Source organism: Phascolarctos cinereus, unplaced genomic scaffold (assembly GCF_003287225.1).
Source record: "Phascolarctos cinereus isolate Bilbo 61053 unplaced genomic scaffold, phaCin_HiC Scaffold_8;HRSCAF=390, whole genome shotgun sequence".
In the NCBI taxonomy this organism is placed as follows: domain Eukaryota; kingdom Metazoa; phylum Chordata; class Mammalia; order Diprotodontia; family Phascolarctidae; genus Phascolarctos; species Phascolarctos cinereus.
The window spans coordinates 29,900,037-29,922,396 of record NW_027556291.1 but is presented as its reverse complement, the minus strand read 5'-3'; the positions used below and the strand labels follow the sequence as shown (position 1 = coordinate 29,922,396).

General features: G+C 41.2%; 1 pseudogene; it reads right to left on the bottom strand.

Moving 5' to 3' along the window:
- Nucleotides 1–21,785: 21,785 nt before the first annotated feature.
- Nucleotides 21,786–22,360, bottom strand: LOC144455054 (cilia- and flagella-associated protein 410-like; annotated as a pseudogene).

Genomic DNA, 22,360 nt, shown 5'->3' with positions numbered 1-22,360 from the left:
AGGAAACTCTACCAGCTACTGGTTAAGAACTCATTGCTATCCTTGCCCTTTCCACCTCCCATAGAAATTGCCAAGAATCACTGACTCTCCTGGTCGCTTACAGAATCATAACATTTTAGAGTAAGAAGTGTCTTATTGTGGGTCAATCTATTCTAGCCCCCTCTTTCTACAGATGAAGAAACTGAGATTCAGCTAGGGGAAGGGATTTACCCAAGGTCACACAGCAAAGCCATGTTAGGAACAGGACCAGAACCAGGTTTCCTGACACCTAGTCCACCATTCTTACCACTATGCTATGTTATCCTCTTTCTCTAGCTAAGGTCAGAAAAGAAATAAATCCGAGGAAGCTGGATTTGAGTCTAGCTCAAGGAGAGAGAGAGTGTGAGAAGGTCAGTCCCTTAGCTTTCACACTGATTCCATGAGATGGACAAGAAACATTTTTATTTAAAAAGAAGACTCTGCCTCAAGACTCTCGTTCTAATCAGAACAGCCTGTTGTCACTCTGTTTATCCATCTGATTGGGCTGTCGTCACTAGGTTTCCCTATGTCATTCTATTAGGAGTGCTATCAGCGATGGGGGAATTTCATTCCCAGCTCTTTGCTCATCAGGCCATTGTGTGAATACCATCCCTTGGGTCCTTCAGGAAGGACAGATTTGGATGTCTATGAGATAGGATCAAGGTCATACTGTACTCCTCCCAACTATCTCCACCCCCACCTCCCACCAAGATGGCTTGGACTCAGGCATGTGTGTGGGAAGGAGCCCACACTTGGGTAGCTATGGAAAGTTACATTTCTAGAGAGGCATTGTAGCATGAAGCAAAGAGTGTTGGCCCAGTAGGCAGGAGAGAGAGATTTGGGCTTGAATCTTTGTTCTGCCTCTTGCTAGCCTTGTGTTCCCAGACAAGCTGGGGGATCTCTCTGAGCTTTAGTTTTCCCATTTGTAAAATGGAGCTTATCAGCCTCAATAAGTTGGTATGAGGGAAGTGCTTCTCAAATCTTAAAGCACTGGAGAAATGGGAGCCATTATTTGACTCGTAGCTTTGCAAGTTGAGACTTCTGATGGCAAGATGTTGAGGGTCATTTTGATGGACCTTTCTAGTCTGAATGTGCTCAAGCCTTGCTCCGTTCAGGACTGGCTCTTTAGGGCCAACTCTGGCAAAACCCCACTCACAGAGGTAGCTGAACCTAACCCCTCCCCAGTCCTAACTCCTCCCCTGATTTAGTGGAAATCATGTACCTGTCCTCTTGGGCCCACCAGAGAGACTGAACAAAGAATGATGCATTTTGGGGAGGGAGGGAGACTGCTCTATGAGCTTTCCTGTCTTTGTTAGCTGGCAAGCTCCTCGAGGTTTAGAATTGACCCTGTGCTATACAGATAATTCCTAATTAGCAGAGGACCCAGTTTTCAAAGGTCACTTATAAATTTGTTGTTTGTTACCCAATAAGATATAAGGTCAAAGGGTGTGAACAGGCAGTTTTCAAAGGAGGAAATCCAAGCTATCGATAGCCATGTGAAAAAATTCTCCAAATCATAATTAGAGAAATGCAAATGACAACAACTCTCAGGTCCCCCCTCATACCTATCAGATTGTAAAAAATGACCAAAAAAAAGGGGGGGGGAAATTACAGATTTAGAAGGATTGTGGGCAAACAGGCACACTAATGCATTATTAGTGGTGCTGTGAATCGTTCCTGCCTTCTCTGGAAAGCAGTTTGGAAATTTGTCCCAAAAGTTCCTGAACTATATATCTAGCTACTAGGCCTATATCCCCAAAAAAATCAAAGAAAGAGGAAAAGAATCCAATCCGATGTATGAAAATATTTCTAGCAGCTCTTTTTGTAGTGTTAAAGAATTAAAAACTAAAGGGGTACCTACCTCTCTGATAGGGAATGGCTAAACAGATGGGGGTATACGAACATAATGGAGCCTGGCTTGGGATAGGAACAAGGCTGGTCAGAAAGCAATGGTCCATGGTGACTCCTGTCATGGAAAAAAAAGCCATGAGCTAGTCTAGCTGTGGCTTCCACGGCCAGAGCAAGAGTTCTTAACCTGGGGTCTGAGAACTTGTTTTTTTTTTAATATTTCAAAAACTATATATAATATTGTATACTGTATATTCACTAAATGTATTTTACTTCTCTGTATTTTATTTTATGCATTTATGAGCAGTATTGTAAGAAGAGGTCCAGGGGTCCAGGGCACAAAAAAGCAAACTAGAGGCTTCTTATTGGAAGTTGCCTGGGGGTGGCCAAGTATTTGTTCTCTTTTTCTCAGCTTCTTCCAGGCTAAGTACCTGCCTACCTGCCCCATCCTGTTCCTTTCCTGTCTGAGCAAAGAGCAGGCCTGTCTGCCCCACCATTTTCAGGTGTATAGTTTATATCTTCCAGCATACCTGAGCTGATTTTAGTTATTACCTAGTAATGTTTTCCTACCTTTATACCCTTCTCTGGCCCACCACACCACCCTCTACCTCCAGGGCAATTTCCACCTTTGAAAATGGAGCTTCTGAAAGCATAGCGCTTCTGGGACACATCCTCTCACTTACTTAGAGGGTTAGAATTCTCACACTATCCTTCATCACTTTGGCCAGAGAGTTAGCAGTTGCTAACCCTACACTGGAGATACCTTGGGATCATAAGATTTGGAACTGGAAAGCCTTAGAGACCATTTAGTCTAGCCCATTCCTTTGACAGAGGGGGAAACCAAGGCACAGAGAGGGGAAGGGACTTACCCAAGGTTCCACAAGTAACAAGTGACAGATTCAGGATTCAAACATAGGTCTTCTGATTCCAAATACTGTGCTCTTTCCCACTGGGCTGCTACGTGACACAGTGGTTAGAGTGCCGGGCCTGGAGTTGGGAAGACTCATCTTCCTGAGTTCAAATCTGGCCTCAGACACTGACTAGCTGTGTGACCCTAGGCAAGTCACTTAAGCCTATTTGCCTCAGTTTCCTTATCTGTCAAATGAGCTGGAGAAGGAAATGGCAAACCACTCTAATATCTCTGCCAAGAAATGGAATGTTTAATGGAATGTTAGTGTTAAGTTTAGAGAGTATGCGTGGGGCAATGCTTTATGGTGATGGATTCATGTCTCAGACAGAACTGGGGAGAGAAAGGAGATGTCAAAGCTAGGGGAAAAGAATTGGGGAGATGGTTCAAGAGAATAACAATAAGGACAGCTGGATGGCGCTGCAGTGGATAGAGCACCAGCTGTGGAGTCAGGAGGACCTGAGTTCAAATCCAGTTTCAAACACTTACTAGCTGTGCGACCCTGGGCAAGTCCCATAACCCCAATTGCCTCAAACAACAACAAAAACAAACAAAACAAAAAAAGAGATAACAATAGTCCATTGCCACAGTGTCATTGGAGCTGGTACTGGTTTTTCCCGTATTGGTGCTAACTCCCTGACACCCTCTGACCTTCGAGGGCCTAGCTAACAGACCACTCTGCTTCTGAAGATCACATTACCCACGAATCTTTCCTGCAACTTTGCACATTCCCTTATCAGAGCCCCTAGTGCCAAGGCGTCCTGCTGATCCCAGTATTCAGATCAGCTCTACACATAGCAGATGTCAGCCTGGCTCCCTGGTGCAGCAGGGACTTCAGGCCATGCCTGCCCTTTAAGAAAAGAAAAGCAATTTTCAAATGCACCTGTTCTGGTCTTCCTGAATAGTGGCGTGTTAACCCACCCCACATCTTCCTCTTATTGTGCATTTCTCATGAAAGATTCAGAGATGCATGCCAGATTAAAATATGATGGGGAAATAATTAAGAAAATAAATTAAAAATCCAATAAAAATAGATTTAACATTTATTTGAGGTTTTTGAAGTCAACGTGTGGCCCTCAGGATCTTTATGCATGGTTTAGTGACCCTAGTTTCTGAGTTTAACACCACTGTGTTGGAGAACAGGCTGGTGTTGGAGAACAATACAAATACCAAAGTCCTAAGCTAAACATTGGGTCAGGCTTTTACTCTATCAACTTTTTCAGGAGATGTGTTTTGACTTATAGTGTACAAAAAAGCCTTTTGAAGAAACTATGGGGGTGATAGGGGAGGTTGAGACTACTTAGCCTGGAGAAGAAAAGGCTTAGGAAGGGTGTGATTGCTCTCTTCAAGTATCTGAATGACTAGCACATGGAAAAGGGGTATAGGCTTGTTCTCAAGTGTGATCATCTCCTCCAGGGGTGGGGAACCTAAGGCCTTAAGGCCCCATATGGCCTTCTAGGTCCTTGGGTGTGGCCTTTTGACTGAGTCCAAGTTTTACACAACAAATCCTTTTATTAAGGGGATTTGTTCTATGAAATTTGGATTCATTCAAAGGGCTGAGCTCGAGGACCTAGAGGGCCACATGTGGCCTCAAGGCCATAGGTTCCCCTCCCCTAACTAGTCCTTGCTTCAAAACTTCCAGTAATATGAGGCTGGTTTACTTTAGGAATGGATGGATTCCACACTAGGAATGGCGATGGACTAGGAGGACCTCTAAGGTCATTAATTCCCAAGGTCCTCTCCAATTGGGAGACTGAATCTATGGATCTTAACTGTCCCTAAGGAAAACGGAAAGGTTGTTAACTGGAAAAGGGATTAGACATGTTCTCCTTGGGCCCACAGGACAAGAAGAACAATGAGTGAGAAGTTCAGGAAGGCAGATTTCAGTGCAACATTGGACCTACTACTTTTTTACACCAGTGAATTTTATTCAAGGATACTAAGGGACTTTTTTTTTGTCAAAACACAGCAAAAGACTTTTTAACCTCCTAACCATAGAATGGGTAATCAAATGAGGAGAAAACTCCCTTAACAGAGATCTTTAGAGTGGGAGAAATATAATCCTGTCTGAGGAAACCTATATGATTCCAGCAGAGTCTGAGGGATTTTAGGATGTCCACAGGATTCATAGGATCTTAGAGCTGGAAGGGACCTTCGGGGTCTTCTGGTCCAACCTCCTCATTTTAAGGAGGAAGAAAGTGAGAACCAGGAAGGAGAAAGAACTTGGCCAAGGTAAACATGAGAGCCAGGATCTGAAGCCCAGGCTTCCAGTACCCTTCCCACTATGCTCCCCTATGCTTCAGTAACACCTGAGAGAGGTAGCTTTAGCTGAGAACTGGCTCCATAATTCCTACATAGCAGGCAAGAATCCCACCTTTGAATCAAAAAGAGCCTCATTCTTTGACCCTACCAGAAAAGATACGGGGTAGGAGAAGCTGTGTGATTCCCCTTTACAGTGAAGCCTTGTTTGATCCAGAAGTTCATCTGGCTCAATTAACTCAGCTTATTCTCATTGAGTGCTTCTTGGGTATTAAGTTGTCCTGAATTCATTCAGTTCCTATATCTGGGACTGTTCTTCATAGGTTGTGGGTTATAAGAGCAACCAAAGCACAGACCTCAATCCCTGCCTCTAAAACATGTTGCCAACTCAAAAACAGGAGAATGGCAAAGAAGGATTATCATAACACTGGAACTGCAACAGGGTCACTGCCCGTCAATAAATCTCCAGGGAGAGAGGACTACTGTCTTGCGGAGGTGGGGGAGGATATAGCACCTCCTGAATCCGTACAGTTTTGGGCCAATGTAGCTAAGTTAGGAAGGATGGGGAAGCCATTTGCTCCTGGCTAGTGGTCTCTCTACCCTGATTATAAGGCTTCAAGAAGTCCTCTTTCCAAACTTGGGGCTCTTGTCACTTGAAACAGCCACCCCTACTCTGGTTTATTTTCATAACTCTAACAATTATCCTAGGTACATTTTTAATTCCCAAAAAGTATGGCACTGAATGCATATCAGAGGAAAAATGGATAGGATTCCCCTAGGTTAAAATGCTTCAGGGGAAGCTCAAGAAGGAAGGCTAGGAATTATTTTTTTAATGCAGCAACCACTCAAAGCCCAATACTGATTGGTACTGAAGCTTTAACCTGCTTCAGTTTTCCAACCTAGTCCAGTTTGACCTTCCTTAGGCAGCCTAGTAGCCCTCTACTCCTGGCGGCTCACCATATTAATTCCAGACTTAGTATAGTCACTGGATCAACTCAAAACTCCCGAACTCACGTGATCCGCTGGCCTCAGCTTCCTCTGGTAGCAGGGGTTACAGACTTACACTGCTACATCTGGTGAGGAAACTCATAAGATAAAAAGATACAGTTTTGATAAGGGAGAAAGGGAGTTGTCTAAAAAGACCAATGTGGATGCATACATAGGGAATTTACCAACCAATGAAGACTTTTAATATGATTTAGATGGAAGATGAAATCAAGAGCAGGAAACAGAAGATGAGCATGAGACTATGGCATGGTCCTTTTAAAATACTGTTGGGTATGCTAAGCTCAGAATGAGTTGAGGCTGGTGAAGAAAGCCAAGGATAACAAATGGGAGGGTTTTTATTTTGTATCTAGATTGAATCAGAAGTGGAGGCTCAAATAAAGGATACTACCACTGCTCAGGGATGGATGGAATAGCGATGAACAACTACAGAGGGAAAGGAGAGCTGCTCAATTATTATCCTGCTAGTTTTCTCTGATAAGGAAAATGACCTTTGGACTGGAAAGGGTAGAAACAAAAACAAGTAATAGGAAGTTGGTACCCAAGGTAAGTAGAGAAATTATTAAAGAACACTTAGCTGCCCTTGATGAATTCAAGTTACCTGGCCCAGATGGACTACATCCTTGGTCCTGAAACAATTTGCAAGTGTGATTGCTAAGACATTTACAGGCATATTCAATCGATCATGTTGAATGGGAGAGACATCACAGGACTAAAGAAGGATAAATGCTATACCAATCTTCAAAAAAAGAAGAGATGGAAGTTTTGTACTATAGGCCTATGAACTTGACTTTGATTCTTGGCAAAATTATAGAACATCATATTAAAGTTAGAATAGCCTTTTTTAGGCAGTTGGGGTTAAGTAACTTGCTCAGAGTCACACAGCTAGTAAGTGTCTGAGGCTAGATATGAACTCGGGTTCTCCTGACTCCAGGGCTGGTGCTCTATCCACTGTGCCACCTAACTGCCCCAAGTTAGAATATTCTTAAACAGATGGTTAGTAGACATCTAGAAAAGGAAGCAGTGAGCAAAAAGACCCAGCAGAACTTTATTAGAACCTCTCAGGTCAAGCCTGACTTCCATTATTTTCTTTTTTGACAAGGTTACTAAGTCATTGGGGCAATGCTAAAGTTATAGTGGGCCTAGATTTTAGCAAGGCATTTTATAAAGTACATCATGCTCATGTTGTAGAAAGGGTGGAGGGATGCAGGCTATACAAAGTACAAGATGGCTGAACTCATTCATGAATGAATGATTCAATGTCAACTTTTTTTTTCATTTACATTTATAGATTTTTTTTTTGTTTTTACTTCCAAATTCTCTCCCTCCCTCCTCTCCTCCCCTACCCATTGAGAAGGCAAGAATACAAGGCCCATTATGCATATGAAGTCATGCAAAACATTCAATGTCAGCTTTGACAGAGGTCACCAGTGAAATGCCCCAGGAATCTGTGCTTGGCCCTGTGCTGTTGAACATTCTTATCAATAATTCAGATAGAGGCAGATGTGGCATGCTCATCAGATCTCCAGATGACACCAAACTGGGTGGATCATAGAGACAACATCCAAAAAAAGATCTTGACTGACTGAGGTTTTCAGCTGAATCCAGGAAAATGAAATTTAATAGGGATAAAGAAAAAATCTTACATTGGGGTTCAAAAACATCAAAATCACAAGTACAGTATGGTGGAGATATTGCTAAACAGCAGTTTGAATGGAAAAGATCTGGGGTTTTAGTAACCTTCAAGCTTGATATGTATCTGCCATGTGATATGGTCACCCCCAAAGTGATTAAATCTTGGGCTACATTAAAAGAAGCCTAGCAGTAAGGAGACAACAGGCCCTCTGTGGTCTGTCCTGGTCATACCTCACCTGCAGCATCATGTGCATTCTGCACACCACAATCTGAGAAAGACATGAATAAGCTGTAATGCTTCCAGAGGAGGGTAACCAGAATGGTGAAGATCCTTGAATCTATGTCATAAGATCTGTTGATGGAACTGGGGATGCTTAGACCCGAAGAGGAGAAGAATCGAGGGCCAATTATATACATATATATATGAATATGTATATGTGGATATGTGCATGTGTCTATACATAAAGGAAATGTCAAACCACTCCAGTATCTTTGCCAAAAAACCTCAAAAGGGGCCATGAAGAGTCCGACATGATTGAAAAAACAACTAAACAGCAAAACAAAAAAGGGGGGGGAGGGAGAGAGAGAGAATGAATGTACATTTATTAAGAGTTCACTGTGTTCCAGTAACTGTTACGCATAGCAACATGGTCTTGCTCTCAAAGACCTTACATTCTAATGGGGGAGGGTACCACATAAAGAAGAGTTGGAAATGGGGGAGGCAGAGTCCTAGGTTCCAGTGGAGGAAATATGGAGATGATGGACATAGTTCAGGCAGGATATTATTAAGGCCAGGTAGCAGTGTGGAGGCCTGTTTCCAGGAAAGATAAGATGAAGGCTCACGTGATAGTTGTCAGGTGAAGGAAGGATTAGAGATAGGGAATTATGAAATAGCAAGTTAAGACTTGGATAGAGCACTGGACTTGGAGTCAGAAAGACCCAAGTTCAAATCCAGCCTCAGGCACTTACTAGCTGTGACCCTAAGCAAGTCACTTTAACCTCTGTTTGCCTCAGTTTCCTCATCTGTAAAATGGGGATAATAATAACACCTAACCCCACCCAGAGTTTTTGTAAGGATCAAATAAGATTATATTTGTAAAGCACTCTGAAAACCTTAAAGTGCTACGTAAATGCTAGCTGTTATTGTTATTAATACATCAGGAAAAAAACTTCCTAACGATAGAAATTATCCAAAAGAAGAAAGGGTTGTCCTTATAAGTAGTGGGTTCTCCCCCACTAGAGCTCTTTAAGTAAGGTCGGAATGGCCACTTTATGGGCATCTTGTGGAGATTCTCTTTCAGATACGGGTTGGAGTAGGTGGCCGCTGACGTCTCTTCCAACTGTGAGTTTCTATCTTTTGGAAGATTAGATCCAGTGAGATTCAAAACAAAAAAATGTACAAAAAAGGAAAATTAATCACAAAGGAGCTTCTAAGGTATAAAAAGAAAGATGAAATACATGCAGAATCTCTTTGGGTAAGTTCTTGATAACAATACTGTGTATTTTTTAGTATCTTCCTCACTGGGTCTGATGGGACCACTGATTGGTCCAAAACCACGGAGCTGGCCAGCACCCACCAAGGACTGCTGCTCTCTCTGGCTTTCAAGTGACCTAATGTGATGGAAATTACTGTGGGCTTCTAGTATTTTTCTTTTTTTTTTTTCCAGAAATGTAATGGTTTTCCTGATGAGATCAGGAGATGGTGAATTTAATTTAATCAGAGGCTATATAGTACATGAAGGGGAGTAGTCTGAAACAGGGCCAGGAGAGTAAGTTGGGAGCCAGATTATGGAATACCTCGAATGTCAAGCTCTAGTCAAGTGCCATTCCATTTATAAATAGAATGACCATTTTCCCATGACCAATTTCCACCTCGGTGGAAATGATTTTCCAACTATCAATTTCTCTCTTTAACTTGTGTTCACGTTTAAAGATTAGAATGTTTTAAATTTTTTCCTTAATATTATTTTATTTTTTTCCAATTACATGTAAAGATAGTTTTCAACATTTCATTTTTGGAAGATTTTAAGTTCAAAATTTTTCTCCCTTCCTCCCTTCCTTCCCCCTCCCAAGACAGCAAACAATCTGACATAGGTTATACATGTACAATCACGTTAAACATATTTCCACATTAGTCATATTGTGAAGGAAGATTCAGAACAAAAGGGGAAAACCATGAGAGAGAAAAAACAAAAAACAAGTAAAAATATTATGCTTCCATCTGCATTCAGACTCCATAGTTCTTTCTCTGGATGTGGATAGCATTTGCCAACATGAGTCTTTTGGAATCATCTTGGATTATTGTATTGCTGAGAAGAGCTAAGTCTATCATAGTTAATCATCACACAATGTTGCTGCTGCTGTGTACAATGTTCTCTTGGTTCTGCTCACTTCACTCAGCAACAGACCATACAAGTCTTTCTAGGTTTTTCTGAAATCTGCCTGCCCATCATTTCTTACAGCACAACAGTATTCCATTACATTCATATACCACAATTTGTTCAGCCATTCCCCAATTGGTGGGCCTCCCCTCAATTTCCAATCCTTTGCCACCAGAAAAAAGAGCTGCCATAAATATTTTTGTACATGTGGGTCCTTTTCCCATTTTTATGATCTCTTTGGAATACAGACATAGAAGTGGTATTGCTGGATCAAAGGGTATGCACAGTTTTATAGCCCTTTGGGCATAGTTCCACATTGCTCTCCAGAATGGCTAGATCATTTCCCAACTCCACCAACAATGCATTAGTGTTCCAATTTTCCTACATCTTCTCCAACATTTATCATTTTCCTGTTTTGTCGTGTTAGCCAATCTGATAGGTGTGAGATGGTACCTCAAAGTTGTTTTGATTTCCATTTCTCTAATCAATTGTGATTTAGAGCATTTTTTTCATATGACTATAGATAGCTTTAATTTCTTCATCTGCAAATTGCCTGTTCATAAGGGATCAGACATTTTAATTGCTATTCAAAATAACATGCTCAATTACCAAAATGTTCATATAAAATAATGACAAGCATTCAGTTCTCTGCAATTTACACTTGTTAAATTCCTCCTGCATTCAAACCATCGTGGAGCTACAGAGATGAAAAATGCCACGGTCTCTGCTCTCCCAGAGCTTACAAAAATCCTAATAGTCCACATTGAGAAAGCATTTAAGGTGTATGAAGTTCTTTCCTCACAATAAGGCAATGAAGTATGGTGGATAGAGTCTTAGGGTTGGTGTCAGGAAGAGCTGGGCTCATATCTTACCTCTGACACAATGGGGCCCTAGGTGACCTCTCTGTGCCTGTCTGGATAACCCACTAGGCTTTATCTACTATGTCATGGACTGATTTTAAATTTGCCATCTTTGTCCTTCTCACAATGGAGAGGGAAGAAAACAGTACACATACTGTTATTCTCATTTTACAAATGGGGAACATGAGTGCTAGAGAAGGTAAGTATTAGAGCTAAACTTGACCTCATACTTCCATTCTACCATACTGGAGGAAAGAGACATACACAAATGACTATAATACAAGCTGGGTGAGGTCAAACAAGGTCGTCAGAGGTTAGAGTAAAAGAGATGGCACCTGAACTGAGTCTTGAGGGAAGAAAAATATTTCAACAGGCAGAGGTACAAAGTGGAATCTACTTCAGACTTCGATAATGGGTCCAAATGCTTGGAAGCAGAAAAGACCAGGATGAAATGAGGAGGTGGTGAGTTTCATTTCATCAGAATATAGAGTACATGGGGGCAGCTATATGGTGCAGTAGATAGAGCACCGGCCCTGGATTCAGGAGGACCTGAGTTCAAATCTGGCCTCAGACACATAACACTTACTAGCTGTGTGACCCTGGGCAAGTCACTTAATCCCACTGCCTAACCAAAAAACAAAAATAATATAGAGTACATGAAGGGGAATGGTCTGAAACAGAGCCAGGAAAGTAAGATGGGAGCCAGATTATGGAATACCTCGAATGCCAAGCCAAATAATTGCTTGACTTGCAAGGTATTCCACGATTTGGCTCCCAATTTATTTGTTTTTTGTTTATTTGTTTTATGCTTTTTTAAGCAATGGGAAGACACAGAAGATGCTGGAGCAGAGCACTGACATGGTCAGACCTGCATATTAGAAAGAGTATTTTAGCAGCTGTGTTGGCGAGAGGAAAGCCCAGAGGCCCTTGCCTCTTAGAAACATAATCCAAGAGAACCAAATGGATTTCTTCAATTTCATAATCATTTATTTTAGAAATATCTGCTGAAAATCACCTTTCCTTTCCCAATATAAAAGAGCTTTCTACAAGTGGCCTGTCTTCCACTGTGATGACTTTTTCAGTGTCATGGGGTTTTTGTTTTCCTGAGCACTGGGGATACAACAAAAGGCATGTAGTAGGTGCTTAGTGAATGTTGATTGATTGACTAACGGCCTACCAGAGAGTCGATGACACAACAAAGATATCTTCTGGTTATTTCTACACCCACCCTTATACTATGAACACCCAGAAGAATGGAGACAAGGAAGCAGAGCAAGAGATCCAGGGGGAAAGTCTTTGCACAAAGGGAGTGAGTGAAGCCTTGGTGGTTTAGCAGATGGAGTGTGGGGGCCTAAACTCTGGAAGACCTGAGTTCAAATCTGAGCTCAGACACTTACTAGCTGTGTGACCCACAGCAAGTCACTTCAACCTCAGCTTGCCTCATTTCCTCATCTGTAAATGGGGATAATAATAGCACCTACCTTTCAGGGTTGCTGTGAGCATCAAATGAGATAAAAATTATAAAAAACTTAACACAATTCCTGGCACATAGTAAGCACTCTATAAATGTTAGCTATTTATTAGTTATTTATGGGTATCTTTATGGGTCTGTATTTGTTTTCCCCATTTTGTATGGGTCTCTGGGGAGAGTCTCACACACTGGAATGATCTTGCAAGCTTCTTATCTTAAAATACCCAGAATATTAAAAAAAAAAAACAATTAATTCCAATACTATGTAAACCGTCTTGGAAAAAATAGACGAAGAAAGAGTCCTACCAAATTCTTTTTATGACACAAATATGGTGCTGATACCTAAACCAGGAAAAGCAAAAAGAGAGAAAGAAAACTATAGACCGATTTCCCTAATGAATATTGATGCAAACATTTTAAATAAAATATTAGCAAGAAGATTACAGCAGTATATCGCAAAGATCACAATTTATACCAGGAATGCAGGGCTGGTTCAATACTAGGAAAACTATCAGCATAATTGACCATATCAATAACAAACCAACAAAAATGAAATGATTATCTCAATGGATGCAGAAAAAGCTTTTGTGAAAATACAATACTTATTCCTATTTAAAACACTAGAAAGCATAGAAATAAATGGCACTTTCCTTAAAATGATAAGTATTATCTATCTAAAACCAAGAGCCAGTATTATCTGTAATGGGGATAAAACAGACTTCCCAGTAAGATCAGAAGTGAAGCAAAGATGCCCATTATCACTTCTATTATTCAATACTGTACTAGAAATGCTAGCTATAGAAATAAGAGAAGAAAAAGAAATTGAAGGAATTAGAATAGGCAATGAGGAAACAAAACTACCACTCTCTGCAGATGATATGATGGTATACTTGAAGAATCCTAAAAGATCAACTAAAAAACCAAGCTGAAATAATGAACTCTAGCAAAGTTGCAGGATATAAAATAAGCCCACATAAATCATCAACATTTCTATATATTACCAACAAAGTCCAGCAGCAAGAGACAGAAAGAGAAAAATTCCATTTAAAATAACTGTAGACAATATAAAATACTTGGGAGTCTACCTGCCAAGACAAACCCCAGAAACTATACGAACACAATTACAAAACACTTTCTACACAAATAAAGTCAGATCTAAACAATTGGAAAAATATTAATTGCTCAGGAGTAGGCTGAGCTAATATAATAAAAATGACAATTCTACCTAAATTAGTCTACTTATTCAGTGCCATACCAATCAAACTACCAAAATTATTTTATAGAGCTAGAAAAATAATAACAAAATTCATCTGGAAGAACAAGGAAGTCAAGACTATCAAGGGAATCAATGAAAGAAAAAATGTAAAGGAAAGTGGCCTAGCAGTATTAGATCTCAAAGTGTATTTACAGAGCAGTAATATCAAAGCTATCTGGTACTGGCTAAGAAATAGAGTTGTGGACCAGCTGAATAGATTAGGTACACAATACATAGTAGTAAATGACCATAGTAATCTAGTGTTTCATAAAGGCAAAGATCCAAGTTTTGAGGACAAGAACTCACTATTTGACAAAAACTGCTGGGAAAATTGGAAAGCAGTTGGGCAAAAAGTAGGTATAGACCAACATTTCACACCATATACCAAGATAAGGTCAAAATGGGTACATGATTGCATGATACATAAAGGATGATATCATAAGCAGATTAGGAGAACATAGAATATTTTACCTGTCAGATCTCTATGAATAAGGGAAAATTTTATCACCAAACAAGAGATAGAGAGCATTACAGGATGTAAAATGGATAATTTCGATCACATCAAATTAAAAAGGTTTTGCACAAACAAAACCAAGATTGGAAGGAAAGCAGGAAACTGGGGGGACAATTTTACAGCTAGTCTCTCTGATAAAGGCATATTCTCTCAAATAAAAAGGGAACTGAGTCAAATTTATAAGAATACAAGTCATTCCCCAATTGATAAATGGTCAAAGGATGTGAACAGGCAGTTTTCATAAGAAGAAATCAAAGCTACCTATAGTTATATGGAAAAAATGCTCTAAATCACTACTGATTAGATAAATGCAAATTAAAACAATTCTGAGCTACCTCCTCATACCTATCAGATTGGTTAACATGACAGAAAATAAAAATGACAAATGATGGAGGGGATGTGGAAAAATTGGGACACTAATGCATTGTTAGTAGAGTTGCGAACTGCTCCAACCATTCTAGAGAGCAATTTGGAACTATGCCCAAAGGGCTATAAAACTGCATACCCTTTGACCCAGCAATACCACTACTAGGTCTATCTATATTCCAAAGAGATCAAAGGAAAAGGAAAAGGATCAATATGTACAAAAATATTTCTAGCAGTTCTTTTTGTGGTGGCAAAGAGTTGGAAATTGAGGGGATGCCCATCAATTGGGGAATGGTTTAATAAATTGTGGTATATGATTATGATGGAATACAATTGTGCTATAAGAAATGATGAGCAGGATGTTTTCAGGAAAACATGGGAAGACTTACAGGAACTAATGCCAAGTAAAGTGAGCAAAACCAGGAGAACAGTATATACACAGTACCAGCAACATTGTGCAATGATCAACTGTGAATGACTTAGCTATTCTCAGCAATAAAATGATCCAAGACAATTCCAAAGGACTCATGATAAAAAATGCTATCCACCTCCAGAGAAAGAACTGATAGAGTCTGAATGCAAATTGAGGCATCCTTTTTAAACGTGCTTTATTTTTCTTGGGGTTTTTTTGGTCTTGTTTTCTTTTGCAACATGGATAATATGGAAATATGTTTTGCATGATTATACACGTATAATCCATATCAAATTGCTTGCCTTCTCAAGGAGGGGGAAGGGAGGAAGAGAATTTGGAACTCAAACTTTTTTTTTAAAAATGTCAAAATTTTTTGTTTACCTATAATTAAGAAAAATAAAAATGTAAAATAATTGTGTTTACATGTAATTGAGAAAAAATAAAATTTTTTTTAAAAAAAGAAATAACATTTGGCAGACCAACAAAACAAAACAAAATACCCAGAATACACCAAAAGTCTAAGTGTTAATGACTCTCTTTGACAGTTGGTGACAGCTATGTCCTTGACAAGACCTTATGAGTTATTTTCTATTTGCTCTGATGTGCCTTTATCCTGGAACCCTGGCAGACAATGGTCGGGGCTTCACCTACTTTCCCACACCAAATGGGTGTTGATCTGAGTCATGAAAATGCATAAGTACCTAAGTATCAGGCCAGGTAACAGGTTACCCTGTTGAACATCATGTCAAGGTGCTATTCTCAGAAGAAAAATAATCCCTTCTTCCTCCACCTTCCACCCAGATATCCAGGGGTGTGCTCAGACCTTCTTGGGGTTGGGGCAAGATTATATTCCTTAGTCTCCTCCAGCCCACCCAATTCCAGCCACCATTTAAAATGCTTAAATAAGTAATACCAATTCCTTCCCTCTTTCAGTAGGACACTCGCCATACCTCCCCCATGGGACAGTTCTAAGATGCTTATCGCCCCTATCCACTGAGGCCACCTACATACTGAATGCCTCCTCTGTAGTGGAGAGAAGGTTGATTTTATTGTTAGGAAGACCTGGGTTGAAGTCTTCTTTCTATTAACCAGTAAACCCTGGATAAATCGCTTAAATTGTCGGCATTCCAGAAAAATCTCTATAATGCTCTAATTTAATAATAAATTGGCAACCCGCATCAGTAGAGGAAATTTCTACATTAGGAGTTTCTCACATTTATGAAATCATGAGTCTGTACCCTCCGCCCCCCTCAAAGAAAAGAAAAGAAAAATACTTGCACTATCAATTTCAAGGCTATCGTGAGTAAAGCTGTTTCTAAGCCTTAGAACTTTATCCAAATGTAAGCTGCCCTGGTGGTGGTAGTTCTTATTCTGTCACTCTCTCCATCCCCACCCCTAAAGTACACCTGCTCCCCCAGACATCCCAATGGTTTCTCTGGCAATCACTCTGCTCTAATGTCACCCTGCTCTTTTAAGGCATGTAGACTAGAGCGGAGCAACACCCCACCCCCCCACCAATTCCTCGCAATGCCCAGCATTCAATCCTGCTACCACTTGGAATGAGGCTGGATTTTTTTATTAGCATGGGTAATCTACCCTGTCTGGAAGGAAATTCCAAAAAGAGAATTGCTAAGCCTCCCTCCTCACTGACCTTTATAAGCATACTAGCCTGTTTCACTGGAGGCTCTCAAAGCGCCTTTTACAAGGTTTGCCTTAGTGATAATTTTATTTTTCAAAAGGTGCAAGGGAAGAAGAGGGAGAAAATTCTGTTCTAGTTCTGATTCTTACCAATAGGGCAGAACTAGTTGCTGGGGCAGAAGTGATGGGAACCCTGTGGAGAAGTGACCACTCAATACCTTTTAGAGTTTGCGATATTGAAAGAGAAGAGAGCTAGGGGACGAGACAAATGTGGTTATGTAGAGAGCTCATTAACCAAAGAAATGTGCATAGGATGCTAGCAAGACCAGGTAATCGAGAATGAATATGAGTGGAGCATGGTGTGGTAAAAACAGTGTCAGGAGTACTTAGGTCAGAATGAGCTGAGAGCTGGCGACAAAAGAGATAAGGACAGCAAAAAGGGAGGGGTTGGCCATGTTGAGAAAAAAATGAGGGTCAGCAAAGGAACAGGACTTTTGCTTGGTGTTGTTGGGACATTGATAACTGACAGCTGGGAGAGATGACAGAACTGCCCAGTGCTTACTTTGCTTCTGTTTTCTTATCCAAGGAGAACAAATGACCTTTGTTCTGGAAATGACAGGACAAAAGGACTAACTGGGAGTCGATAGTCACGAACAAGAAAGGGAGTAGCAGGGGAGCATCCAGCTGCCCTTGCTGAGTTCAAGTCACCTAGTCCAGATGAACAATATACTTGGGTACCAAAACACAAACAAACAAAAAAACGTGCAGGTGCCTGCCCCATGGTAAATACTTAATACACATTTAAAATGGTTGAGGAACATCTACAAATGGAAGTAGTGATTGCGAAGAGTCATCAAGAACAGGTCATCACAGACTCAACTTATTTTCTTTTTTGATAGGACTGCCAAACTCATAGGTGGGAGAAATGCGACAGACGTGGTTTATGTAGGTTTCGGCAAAGATTTTTATACGCTATTTCATGCTACTTCTGTGGAGAAGATAAAGAGATGCGGACTGAGCTATAATTCAACTAGATTGATTCAGAACTGGTTGGATGGCCAGTTATAAAGAATAGTGTTTGAATGTCCATGTAACAGAGGGTCTCCAGTGGAGTACCTCAGGGGTCAGTTCTAGGCTTCACCCTATTTAACATCTTTATTAATGGCTTGGACAAAGGTACAGATGGCGTAGCCCTCATATTTGAAGGTGAGTCGGGAGGCACAGTTAATGTACTGGATGCCACCATCAGAAAGCAAAAAAGATTTTGACAGGCTGGAGACAGAGGCGTGTGTATAAGGTGTGCCAGGAATGTCCAGGATCTCTCTGATGTCTCAAGCCACTGATATTTTGTCTCATTTTTAAAGTCAAGTTTAGTTGTTAATTTTTAAAATTAAGTTCAAGTTTTAGGGGGTTTTGCCTGATAAATAAAAAATAAAAATAATGTCCTTTATAATTAATAAAATAAATGTTTGCTTTAAAAATAAATAAGTTGCTAGGTACATACCCTAAAGAAATGTCATATACACCTATGATGAGAGAATTGGGCTGAATCTACTAAGATGAAATTCAGTAAGGATAAAAGTACTTGGGTACAAAAAAATTAACTTCATAAGTAGAAGATGAAAGATGCCGGGCTGGACAAGACTTTGTCTGAAAAAGATCTGGAGGGCTTAGTGAACCGAAAGCTCAACATGAGTCAGTAATGTCATGTGGCAGCCAAAAAATAAGCTAAAGAAATATTAAGCCAAAAAAGCTAAAGAAATATTAAGCTCCATTAAGAGATGCCTAGCTTCCTGGAATCAGGAGATTCCTCTGTATTCTGCCCTGGTCAGACCTCATCTTGGGTACTGTGTTTAGTTCTAGGCACCAGGGTTCAAGAAGGCCACTGTAAGCTAATGTCTAGAGGAGGGCAACTGGGATGACAAAAGGCCTTAAATCCACAAATACTGGCTGAAGGAATTTGGGATGCTTAACTTGGAAAGAAAATATTCAAGTAATTCAAAGGCTGTCATATGGAAGATGGATTAGACTGGTTTTGTTTGGCCTCAGTGGACAGCATCAGAAACAATGGGTAGAAGTTATAAAGATGAAAGTTTAGGCTTGATGTCCCAATTAGAACTGCCTCTAAACAGAATGGGCTGCTGCTTTGAGAGGTAGTAAGTCCCCCTCTAAGCAGCTAAGAGGCACAAAGGATAGAGTGTTAGGCCAGGAGCTGGGAAGATCATTATTTAAATATGACGTCAGACACTTGCTAGCTGTGTGACCCTGGGCAAGTCACAATCTATTTCTGCCTCAGTTTCCTCAACTGTAAAATGGTGATAATTGTAGCAGCTACCTCCCAGAGCTGTTGTAAGGATTAAATAAGATCATACCTGCAGAGCACTTAGCATAGTTCCTGGCACTTAATAGGCATTTCATAAATGCTTCTTCCTTTCCCCTCTTTGGAAGTCGTCAAGGAGAGGAAGTATGACCACTTATCAAAAACGTTGTAGATGCTTTTTAGTATGGATTAGATTAGACGGTAACTGAAGTCCCTTCCAACTCTCAAAATCTGTCATTCTGTAGAAAGGAAGTCTTTCTCTTCACACCGTTAGTGTTCATAGTGAGTCTTTTGATTTAAACATACCATGGCTCTCTGTACTGAGAGTTGACATTGACAATGGTGCGAGCTGGGCTTTCGTGTGTGACGGCAGCCAGCTGTGTGATTAACATAGCAACAGGTCTGTCTGGCGGAGTCCATGTATGCTGTAGCCAGAGCGGCCCATACATGCCAGTACTGTGACAGAGCATTCTGTGGTTACTGGTGGGGTTGGAAGCATCCTAACCTCTAATGGAATGAATTATTTTTTATGATGTTTACTTTTATTTTTTTCTCAATTACACATAAACAAAAATTTTTAAGATTCATTTTTTGAAATTTTGAGTTCCAAATTTTCTCCCTCCCTCCCTCTCCCTCTCTCCTTGAGAAGGCAAGCAATTTGATACAGATTATACTTCTGCAGTCATGCAAAACATATTTCCATATTAACCATGTTGCAAAAGAAAACAAACCAAAAAATCCAAGAAAAATAAAGAAAGTTTAAAAGAAAGTATGTTTCAATCTGCATTCAGACTGTATCCGTTCTTTCTCTGGAGTAGATAGCATTTTTTCATCAAAAGTCCTTCAGAATTGTCTTGGATCGTTTCGTATTGCTGAGAATATCTGAGTCATTCACACCTGATTATTGTAGAATATTGCTGTTGCTGTGTACAATGTTCCCCTGGTTCTACTCACTTGACTTTGTATCAGTTCACTTAAGTATTCACAGGTTTTTCTGAAGTCCATGCTCGTCATTTCTTATAATACAATAATATTTCCATCACAATCATATACCACAACTTGTTCAGCCATTCCCTGATTGATGGGTGTCCCCTCAATTTCCACTTTTTTACCACCACAAAAAGAGCTGCTATAAATATTTTTGTACATGTGGGTCCTTTTCCTTTTCCTTTGATCTCTTTAGGATCTAGACCTAGTATTGGTGGATCAAAGAGTATGCATAATTTTATAGCTATTTGGTCATAATTCTATATTGTTCTCCACAATGGTTGGATACATCCAGAACTCCACTAACAGTACATTAGTGTCCCTATTTTCCTACATCCCCTCCAACATTTGTCATTTTTGTTTTCTGTCATATTAGCCAATCTGATAGGTGTCAGGTGGTACCTCAGAATTGTTTTAATTTGCATTTCTCTAACTAATAGTGATTTATACCATTTTTTTCCTATGACTATAGATAGCTTAGATTTCTTCTTCTGAAAACCACCCAACAGAATGAATTCTAACTGATAAGGGCTAGGGTCATCACCTAGAGCCATAATCAGGAATCTTGGCACCTGGGGCAAATTCAGTTGTGGGTTAGGGCCATGGTGAGGACATAAAAGGCATTCCAACTCGGCCTAAAGTTATGCTGGGAGACACAGGCAGATGATCTCCTGGAGAGTCTAGACTGAAACTTCAAAGGACTTGGGAGGGAAAGAGGAGGCCTGGGAGAGAGGTGCCACAACAAAGAGATTCTAGGAGTGAAGGTCCTAGGTGTGGTTGTGCCATGCAGGGTGTAGGCTGGCACAGGAATACAAAGGGAGGTAGAGAGACAATGGTGGCCCCACCCTGAGTCTGAATGTTGGCACACTGGAGCAAACCATCCTATGCCAGCTGCTCTACCTAACTCCTAGCCCACGGCTCTTCCCACTGCTCCACGCGGCCTCAAAGAACTGATAATAGCAAAAGACTAAGAGACAGAAGCTGGGTCAGAACCTTTAGGCAGAGAGAGGCAGAGAGACAGACAGACAGAGACAGAGAGAGAGAGAAGCAAGAATTTTCAGGGAAGCTTTCTGGGAGCTGTTATTATATAGTTATATTCCATTCACTAAAGGAAGAGACCATGGCAAAGTAAACTTTATAGTGGGTCATAGGGAACCAGCGTCAGGGTCATAAAGAGAACCCTTGGTCTCTCTGCTCCAGATTCTCTAATCATGTAAGTTGCTCTCTTTCACTGCTTAAAAATTGTAGGAATGTAGTCCTGAACCTTGATCTTGACTTCCTACCTGGGTGTGCCCTGGCCACCCTGAGCAGAATCATCTTGGTCTCTACTGAAGAGCCCAGCTCAATCAACCTCTACTCTTGCTCTGCTGCCTCAAATACAAATAAGATGGAATAAAATGAATCTCCTTACCTCATGCCTCTTCCCTAGGAAGTTAGCCTGTATGTGAGCCCACACTGGAAGTGTGATTTTGGGCTCCTGCAGCCCCAGGCTGGGAAGTCCTCACTGGTCTCATGTGATCCTGGAAAGTTCAGCCTGGACTTCTCTTTTCATTGTCCAGGATATTTCTTTAAGGACCGGATCGCTTCTGGGACTGGCTTCACCTAGGAGTTCATGAGTCCTCTAAATCAGAGGTGTCAAACTCACTGGGCCAAAAGAACACGAGCTGCAGGAGGGTCAGGTGGTCAATGGTGTGGTCAGCCCACAAACGCTGGTTACCTGAGTGATGAGCAGCTATGGGGCAGACTGGGCGGGCTGAATACGCAGGCCAAACCTTCATTATACTCGGCCACAGGCTTCCAAGCACAGGTCTGTCCAAAGGAGAAGGCATTGCTGTGATGCCCGAATTCAGCCCCAGCCCCTCCTGGCGCGACTGGGGTTGGGATGGGGAGCACGAGCACAAGACGACCTTCAGGCAGATACAGCAAGCCAGGGCCCTACTGCTCCTCCTGAAGTTTGGAGTCTGTAGCTAACTCCCAGGCCCTCAGTGTCCAGTTCCTTCAGAATCATCAGGTCAGCATTCAGGCTATTTGGGGGGGAGGTGTTACCAGAAGTCTGGCCTCTGGATAAGTGGGGAGCTCTGAGGCTCCCACAGGCCTGTCCTCGCACTGGGTACATGGGAGGGTGCTCCCAGATGCATTCACCCTCTTCTTTCAGCTACTGACTGGTGCTCTTGGGGAGGAGGAAAACCAGTCCCTGGGAAGGGGCTTCATGCCGAGCTGCTCCCAGATTTTGTTGGTCTCCTCCGTGCTGCTGTTGAGCAGGTCACTCTCAGTGTCTGTGGAGGAGTCGATAGTGCTCAGCTCGCAGCAAGCTCAGAATAATGGTTCTCAGAACCCCGCCTGGCCAGAGCAGTCTGGTTGTCCAGCTTCTGCAGACTGAGCAGGCAGAGGCTGCCAACCGTCTGTACTGCCCGGGTCAGGGCCACAGCAGAGGTTCTCCACCAGTCACAAGACCTTCAGGCCAGGCAGATTCTTCAGGTCCAT